Source organism: Perca fluviatilis, chromosome 5 (genome assembly GCF_010015445.1).
Source record: "Perca fluviatilis chromosome 5, GENO_Pfluv_1.0, whole genome shotgun sequence".
Lineage (NCBI taxonomy): Eukaryota > Metazoa > Chordata > Actinopteri > Perciformes > Percidae > Perca > Perca fluviatilis.
Genome location: NC_053116.1, coordinates 38,239,816 through 38,249,815, shown reverse-complemented (window position 1 = coordinate 38,249,815; position 10,000 = coordinate 38,239,816). Strand labels below are relative to the sequence as shown.

General features: G+C 40.6%; 1 pseudogene; it reads right to left on the bottom strand.

The window, feature by feature from the left end:
* Positions 1-10,000, bottom strand: part of LOC120559057 — a 37,043-nt pseudogene that overhangs the window by 15,357 nt on the left and 11,686 nt on the right.

The following is a 10,000-nucleotide window of genomic DNA, read 5'->3' as shown; positions in this document are numbered from 1 at the left end:
CAAGTATCGTGATGATATCGTATCGTGACATAAGTATCGCAATATCACATTGTTACATAAGTATCATGATGATATAGTATCGTGACATAAGTATCGTCGTGAAATTGTATCGTGACTTAAGTTTTGCAATATCATATCGTTACATAAGTATCGTGATGATACCGTATCGTGACATTAAGTATCGCGATGATATCATATCGTGACATAAGTATCGTGATGAGATCGTATCGTGACATAAGTATCGATATATATCGTGACATAAGTATCGTGATGATATGTATCGTGACATTAAGTATCATGATATCGTATGTGACATTAATATACGATATCGTATCGTACATAAGATTGTGGTATATCGTATCGTGACATAAGTATCGTGATGATATATGTTCGGGGCCTCTGGTGATTGCCTGATATGTTTTTTGTTATTAGTCCATCGTAAGTGGTCTCTGTACAGTGGAAGCTCCCCGGTGGTTCTGCACACACACATGCATACACACACACACACACACACAGACAAAAACGCCTACGGACACAAACGCGTATCCGCAATGCATGCGAACATACGCACAGACACACACACACACAAGCACGCACACAGACACACAGTTATAGGATTGTCTGTTTTGTGTGTGTCTGTGTGTGTGTGTATGTTTGTGTCTGTGTGTGTGTGTATGTGCGTGTGTGTGTCTGTGTGACTGTGTGTATGTGTGTCTGTGTGTGTGTGTGTATTTGTGTCTGTGTGTGTGTGTGTGTGTGACTGTGTGTGGCTCTCTGACTGTGTGTGTGTGTGTCTGTGTATGTTTTGTGGGTGTTTGTGTGTGTGTTTTGTGTGTCTGTGTGTGTGACTGTGTGCGTGCATGTGTGTGTGTGAGACTGTGTGTGACTGTTTGTGTGACTGTGTGTGTGTGTGTGAGTGTGTGTGTGATTGTGAGTGTGTACCTGTCTCTGGAGCTGATGCTGTCGTTGTCCTCCTCTCTGCTGTAGTAACCCTGCTCTCCGTACGCCTCCAGGTCTCCGTTCCTCCAGTACCTGTCCCTCGAGTCCCTCCTGGATCCAAAAACAACTTCCATCAGTTTGCTCCTCTCGTCTTTCAACGTACATTCACCGTTGTTAAAGGGTCATTCGACCGGGACCCTAACTTCCCCATGCATTGGTGTCAAAGGGACTAATGTCAACTAAGATCTTTTAAACTGATCCAGTATTGAGCGAGAATGCTGTAACCAGCAGCTGTGAATCGGGCTGTAATGTAACCCTACGGGACAAAATGTTCAGAGTCAGTTAGCATCCACTAAAAGCTCTGAGTCTGACAACATTATGGAAAGATCTTTACAGAGATAGACCTTTTAGTCAAAGAGTAAGATCCTTTTACGATGATAAAAGTCCTGATTATTTACATGGAGTCTGGTGGAGATATGCTGGCTCTATACACGCTAAAGTCCTGATTATTTACATGGAGTCTGGTGGAGATATGCTGGCTCTATACACGCTAAAGTCCTGATTATTTACATGGAGTCTGGTGGAGATATGCTGGCTCTATACACGCTAAAAGTCCTGATTATTTACATGGAGTCTGGTGGAGATATGCTGGCTCTATACACGCTAAAAGTCCTGATTATTTACATGGAGTCTGGTGGAGATATGCTGGCTCTATACACGCTAAAAGTCCTGATTATTTACATGGAGTCTGGTGGAGATATGCTGGCTCTTTACACGCTAAAAGTCCTGATTATTTACATGGAGTCTGGTGGAGATATGCTGGCTCTATACACGCTAAAGTCCTGATTATTTACATGGAGCCTGGTGGAGATATGCTGGTTCTATACACGCTAAAAGTCCTGATTATTTACATGGAGTCTGGTGGAGTTTGGTGATGGTGATTTCGGGGCTGTTTCATGTTAAACTAAAAGGATCTTACTCTTTAACTAAAAGGTCTATCTCTGTAGGGATCCTTTCCATAATGTTGTCAGACACTTAGAATAATAATCTGAGTCTGTCAGCGGCAAAAACACAACTTTTAGTGAACGCTAAGTGACGCTGAACATTTGTCCTGTAGGGTTACATTACAGCCTGTCTTGCTTAATACTGGACCACTTTCATAAACTGTGCTTCTTATCAGTCACTTAGACACAAAAACATTGAAAATAGGGTCCAGGTTGAGTTACCCTTTAAGTAAATGTACTCAGTTACCTTCCACCAACATGTGTTTTGCAGTATGAGTACTTATACAGCAGCACTACTGTGTTATTTGACCGGTACCGTGTATGTTTGTTGTATGAGGGTCTCTTGTGTCCGTGGTCCAGCACGCCGTTCTTCACTGACGGCCGATGGTGGTTGTGGCGAGTGACCGATGACCTCGTGTTGTCTCCGCGCCGAAGATGTTCCTCGTGTTCGTTGCCGTTGGGCGTCTTGGTGAGAGAGCCGACCCGATGGACCAGACCTCCGTTAGACACACCGCTGTCCCCCACCACACCGCCGGGACCTGTGTGTGGGGGGGAGGTTTATTTAATCAAAAAAGTAAAATATCTTTGACTGTATTGTTGCATGTCTCATAAGGCTTTCTCACTTAGAGTTTGGACCTCATAAAAGTCTGCAAATAGTTCCTTAGCCATCATAGAAGAAGAAACATTTAAAGAAGCGACAAAAAAGGTGGAAAAAGTGGCAAAAACATTGAAAATAAGCATCTAAAAAGTTTTAACAAGCTCCTAAAGCACAGAAAAAAGCACCAAAAACGTTGTAAAACGTGATAAAAACGTTGTAAAAAGCAACATAAGCTCGGTGGGCCAAAGTTTGAAGTATATAGCGTCAAAAAGTGGCAAAAACATTGAAATTAGTATCAAAAACGTCTTTAAAAGGGCCTACAGTGCTAAGAATCACCAAAAACATTGAAATAAGCACCAAAAACGTCGACAAAAGGGCATACAGTGCTAAGAATCACCAAAAACATTGAAATAAGCACCAAAAACGTCGACAAAAGTGGCAAAAACATTGAAATTAGCATCAAAAACGTCTTTAAAAGGGCCTACAGTGCTAAGAATCACCAAAAACATTGAAATAAGCACCAAAAACGTCCACAAAAGTGGCAAAAACATTGAAATTAGCATCAAAAATATATTAAAAAGCACATACGGTGACATAAAAGCACCAAAAACATCGACAAAAGTGGCAAAAACATTGAAATTAGCATCAAAAATATCTTAAAAAGCACATGCAGTGACATAAAAGCACCAAAAATGTTGACAAAAGTGCCAAAAACATTGAAATTAGCATAAAAAATATCTTAAAACGTGCCTACAGTGCTAAGAAAGCACCAAAAACATCGAAAAAAGCACCAAAAACGTTGACAAAAGTGGCAAAAACATTGAAATTAGCAACACAAATATCTTAAAAAGCACATGCAGTGACATAAGCACCAAAAATGTTGACAAAAGTGGCAAAAACATTGAAATTAGCATATAAAATGTCTTAAAAAAGCAACACATGTTGACAAAGTAAAAGCACAAAAGAAAAATAAAAAAAAAAAAAAAAACATGAAATTAGCATAAAAAATGTCTTAAAATGTGCCTACAGTGCTAAGAAAGCACCAAAAACATCGAAAAAAGCACCAAAAACGTTGACAAAAGTGGCAAAAACATTGAAATTAGCGTCCAAAATATCTTAAAAAGCACATGCAGTGACATAAAAGCACCAAAAATGTTGACAAAAGTGGCAAAAACATTGAAATTAGAATAAAAAATGTCTTAAAAAGCACATGCAGTGACATAAAAGCACCAAAAATGTTGACAAAAGTGCTAAAAACATTGAAATTAGCATTAAAAATGTCTTAAGACGTGCCTACAGTGCTAAGAAAGCACCAAAAACATCGAAAAAAGCACCAAAAACGTCGACAAAAGTGGCAAAAACATTGAAATTAGCATAAAAAATATCTTAAAAAGCACATGCAGTGACATAAAAGCACCAAAAATGTTGACAAAAGTGCCAAAAACATTGAAATTAGCATAAAAAATGTCTTAAAAAGCGCTTACAGTGACATAAAAGCACCAAAAAGTTTGACAAAAGTGCCAAAAACATTGAAATTAGCATTAAAAATGTCTTATAAAGCGCTTACAGTGACATAAAAGCACCAAAAAGTTTGACAAAAGTGCCAAAAACATTGAAATTAGCATGAAAAATGTCTTAAAAAGCGCTTACAGTGACATAAAAGCACCAAAAACGTCGACAAAACTGCCAAAAACGTCGGAAAAGGTGACAAAACTTAGAGAAAAAGCGACATAAACTAGGTGGATCAAAATCTGCGAGGGGCCGGATTTGGTCCGCGGGCCTTGAGTTTGACACATGATTTAAACTTTATTCAACCAGTTCATTGTTAGAGAAGGCAGCCATTTGTGGTCTGATGTTGTTGTTTACCAGTGGGCGTGGTCAGTATGGAGCCTCGTCGATCTTTCTCTGGTCCGAATCCGTTCTCGCCCTGCAGAGACGGAGACAGATCAGCTGTTTACTAGTCTCACATCGCCAGACCTTCCTCCACAGCGCTGTGGAGTGATGCTGCGCTCCAGGCAGCCCGTAACTCGTGTTTTCACCACCTTCTACGACTGACCTTTCAAAGACGTTTTTGACGACATGAACTTCCACGACTACCTTCAAAGTCACAGTTTCATTATCTTTAATGTGACTATTATTTGCCACTGTTCATCACACAACCCAACCGGTCCCGTCAGACACCGCCTACCGAGAGTCTGGGTCTGTCCAAGGTTTCTTCCTAAAAAAGGAGTTTTTCGTCCGAAAAGGGAGTTTTTGAAAAGGGAGTTTTTGAAAAGGGAGTTTTTCCTCGCCACTGTCGCAACTGCCACTACTAATGCTTGCTCTTGAGGGATATATTGTAATTGTTGGGGTTTGGGAATTTATAGAGTGTGGTCTAGACCTACTCTATCTGTAAAGTGTCTCGAGATAACTCTTGTTATGATTTGATACTATAAATAAAATTGAATTGAATTGAATTCTACCGGTGAAAGCGCCCTGGAAGGACAGTCAAACCTGTAACTTACTCCCTGTGAACTGGTACCAGATGGTTGTTTTCCCAGTTACAGTTTTTGACGTCACGCCCACACATGAACAACAATGGCGCCCCCTGTTGATGCTGTACAGTCGCCGGTGATTAACGGTGAGAAATAGAAATAAATAGACGTAAATCAGTCCCTCCAGAAAAACGCGATTACGCAATCACGTAATTCAAAGAATAATCGGCCAAAGTCCGCATATTTATGTATTTTCAAATACGGCGCACTTTCGCCGCATAAATTGCCGATTTCCGCACAAATATATGTTTTGTACATGCTGTGTAATTTTAAAAATTCAGGAATGGTGACGTCAGTGTTTAATGTTTTTCTTGAATCAGGCCATTCCTTGCTTTTACCTAATAAATAGGGGTGGTACTGTTCACAAAACCCACGGTTTTCGGTTCTGTACGGTTCTTGTTATTTTTTCTTTTAATCTTTAAAGCTCCAGAATATACTTCAGCATATGATATATAGCTAAAATTAGCATATTGAATGCATGTTGCACAAAACATGCACACAGTGGCAGTTCTACATATTGTTTTATTTCATCATAGGTACCATGAAATCCAAAATGTTCCCACACACCAGACTATAAACGACGCTGGTGCATCCTCCAGCTCTGGGCAGCCTCTCTCCCACTGGACATTTCTGCAGGTGACGTCGTGACCTGCAGCAGCAGCACGCCACTTGAGGAGCGGTCGGCTCGGTGTCTCTCAAAATCTGATGAAAATCTTTTAAACTGACCTTTGTCGATCTGAAATGAAGACAGATTCAGCAACTGCATGGCCTATTTCTCGCTTAAAATGTTTTCAGAAACACGTTTCGTGAACTATTTTAGTAGAATATGAGATCGTATTCTGAACGAGCCGCCACGACAGTTTGGCTTTGAAATTAGGGACCAGCCAGACCTATGGCAGCTGATTGGACGATCGCGTCACATCGTCCAATGAGCTGCCATGGGTTGCCTTTGTCACGCCCATCCCGCTCGTCAAAGTGGGCACTAAGGCAGTAAGAGGTTAGTGCACATTAACAGTGTACTGACGAACCGTGCGGTACACACACGCTCCGAACCGAGACTAGCGAACCGAGCGGTTCGGGTGTTTTTTCATGAACCATGAATCACTTTTCTTTTTGCAAGTTCCCGCAATTTCATCGCATTAAAATTGCATAAATATCCCGCATATTCCATCGCATTTTTCTGGAAGGACCGATAAATAGGCAACGTAAAGTAACTCCGCACATTGTAATCAAAACAATATACATACGATTGTGTACTACTACAGGTTATGTTTATTAGATGAAGCCCAAAATATGTCGCCGAATAGAAATCGCTAGTATCAGCTAGCTCTAGCTAACGTCAACAGCTAGCTCGGCTACCTAACTCGGCTACCTAACGTTGACGTTAGCTATCGCCTAGCTAACGTCAACGTTAGGTAGCCTAACCTGAACCCTGCCAATGGGACACAATGTTCAGCTAGCCAGCTTTGACGGTGTGCCTAATATCATTATTTTTATCATCAGACGCACAAATCTGCTGTACGTAAACGTAACTAAACCGACTTGGCAGAGCTCGGCTTGCTGACGCGAAGATCATCAGACCAGAGCAGAAGGGTTTGTCGTGACTTTGCCTGGAACGCTACCAAGTCGTGGGTCGTGACTTGAAGTCGTAACTTACGGGCTAAAAATTGTGTCTGGAATGCAGCATAAGGTCTGGCTTCACCACAGATGCATTCTGGGATAGGAGAAAGAAACTCTCTGGGTTGTTTGCATTTCTTTAAACCAATCACAATCGTTTTGGGCGGCGCTAAGAACCGGACGCAGCCACGGTAGCTCTGCTAAATAGTCTCAGGAAGGAACTGGTTTTGGTGGAACATTTGCAATAACTGACTGATGAAAACTCCACGTACAATATTAAATGAAGTTAACTGTTGACACAATACAGTAACGTGAGCTATTTAAATCAGCTGATACATGGTTAAACCTCATTGGCTCTTACCAGTGTATCTCTGTGTGGACTTCGTCCACAGCTATCCCACCAATCAGTCCCAAAACCTCCCAGTTAGAGGAAATGATCTAAACATGTTCTTTATAAAACCTCCCAGTTAGAGGAAATGATCTAAACATATTATTTATAAAACCTCCCAGTTAGAGAGGAAATGATCTAAACATATTCTTTATAAAACCTCCCAGTTAGAGAGGAAATGATCTAAACATATTCTTTATAAAACCTCCCAGTTAGAGAGGAAATGACCTAAACATATTCTTTATAAAACCTCCCAGTTAGAGAGGAAATGACCTAAACATATTCTTTATAAAACCTCCCAGTTAAGAGAGGAAATGCCCTAAACATATTCTTTATAAAACCTCCCAGTTAGAGAGAGGAAATGATCTAAATATATTCTTTATAAAACCTCCCAGTTAGAGAGGAAATGCCCTAAACATATTCTTTATAAAACCTCCCAGTTAGAGAGAAGAAATGACCTAAACATATTCTTTATAAAACCTCCCAGTTAGAGAGGAAATGACCTAAACATATTCTTTATAAAACCTCCCAGTTAGAGAGGAAATGCCCTAAACATATTCTTTATAAAACCTCCCAGTTAGAGAGGAAATGATCTAAACATATTCTTTATAAAACCTCCCAGTTAGAGAGGAAATGATCTAAACATATTCTTTATAAAACCTCCCAGTTAGAGAGGAAATTACGTAAACATATTCTTTATAAAACCTCCCAGTTAGAGAGGAAATGCCCTAAACATATTCTTTATAAAACCTCCCAGTTAGAGAGGAAATGATCTAAACATATTCTTTATAAAACCTCCCAGTTAGAGAGGAAATGACCTAAACATATTCTTTATAAAACCTCCCAGTTAGAGAGGAAATGATCTAAACATATTCTTTATAAAACCTCCCAGTTAGAGAAGAAATGATCTAAACATATTCTTTATAAAACCTCCCAGTTAGAGAGGAAATGCCCTAAACATATTCTTTATAAAACCTCCCAGTTAGAGAGGAAATGATCTAAACATATTCTTTATAAATCTTTACAATCACTCCCTGAAAGAACCGAGCAGGCTGGCCTTGTTGCACCGTCCAAATTTACTTTGGAACTTGACATATTCAGCGTGTAGCTCGCTAGCTCGAAGTTTGTTGTTGTTTAAAGTACTGAACGTATTTTTGACAACGGCAACATAGAGAGACGGAAGGTGCGGGACAAAGCCTGACGTCCATAGCCTAGAAATTTAGATGCCCCCTAGTGGCAGCGAATGTAATGTGCAGCCAGGGTCAGTTTAGCAACTCTCCGTTGGCTCGCGAGCTGGAAAAACCAAACTCTAGTCGGGCCAATCGCATCGTGTATAGAGTCGGTGGGCGGGGCTTAACATAATGACGGCAGAGTTGCGACAGATCCGCGTGAATTATCTAATTGTGTCTAAGGGACTAATGTCAACAAATCTCTTTGACACTGGTCCAGTATTGAGCGAGAACGCTGTAACCAGTAGCCGTGAACCGGGCTGTAATGTAACCCTACAGGACAGATGTTTTTAGTTAGCATCCACTAAAAGTTCTGTTGTTGCTGCTGACAGACTCAGATTATTATTCTAAGTGTCTGACAACATTATGAAAGGATCCCTACAGAGATAGACCTTTTAGTTAAAGAGTAAGATCCTTTTAGTTTAACATGAAACAGCCCCGAAATCACCATCACCAAACTCCACCAGACTCCATGTAAATAATCAGGACTTTTAGCGTGTGTAGAGCCAGCATATCTCCACCAGACTCCATGTAAATAATCAGGACTTTTAGTGTGTATAGAGCCAGCATATCTCCACCAGACTCCATGTAAATAATCAGGACTTTTAGCGTGTATAGAGCCAGCATATCTCCACCAGACTCCATGTAAATAATCAGGACTTTTAGTGTGTATAGAGCCAGCATATCTCCACCAGACTCCATGTAAATAATCAGGACTTTTAGTGTGTATAGAGCCAGCATATCTCCACCAGACTCCATGTAAATAATCAGGACTTTTAGTGTGTATAGAGCCAGCATATCTCCACCAGACTCCATGTAAATAATCAGGACTTTTAGCGTGTATAGAGCCAGCATATCTCCACCAGACTCCATGTAAATAATCAGGACTTTTAGCGTGTATAGAGCCAGCATATCTCTACCAGACTCCATGTAAATAATCAGGACTTTTAGTGTGTATAGAGCCAGCATATTTCCACCAGACTCCATGTAAATAATCAGGACTTTTAGCGTGTATAGAGCCAGCATATCTCCACCAGACTCCATGTAAATAATCAGGACTTTTAGCGTGTATAGAGCCAGCATATCTCTACCAGACTCCATGTAAATAATCAGGACTTTTAGCGTGTATAGAGCCAGCATATCTCCACATGTAAATTGGTGAATTAAGGGTTTATTTCAACCAAACCAAATTGGTGATTGTTGGAACAGTGGAAAGATGAACCAAGACAGACTTTGGTAGTTTTATTTAGTTTGTGTCGACTTTGACTGAAGTGTGTTTTATGATGATAAAAGTAGTGATTATTTACATGGAGTCTGGTGGAGTTTGGTGATGGTGATTTTGGGGCTGAATTCCCTGCTACTTGAAAACAAAGAAGATGGCTGCTGCTGCTGGTGAACAGTGGTCTTCTGGAAGACTTGGAGTTCAGCTTTTCTTTGAGAAAACAACAAAGAACGGCACTGAAGTCCTTCTTAAAAAAGGGAAGATGTGTTCGGAGTTTAAAGTTGAATCTACCAACTAGCGTTGCTCTGATTGGTTGGAGCGCTATCCAATTGGTGCAGAGGGAATTTGAAAGACATCCGTTGATCCCGCCCCCCTCTGATTGAGCCCTGACCAATGGGGAGTTCCCAGACCCAACATCTGGATGTAGGGCTGGGCTTTTCAGGCTATGACATCCAGGCTTTATCCTGGA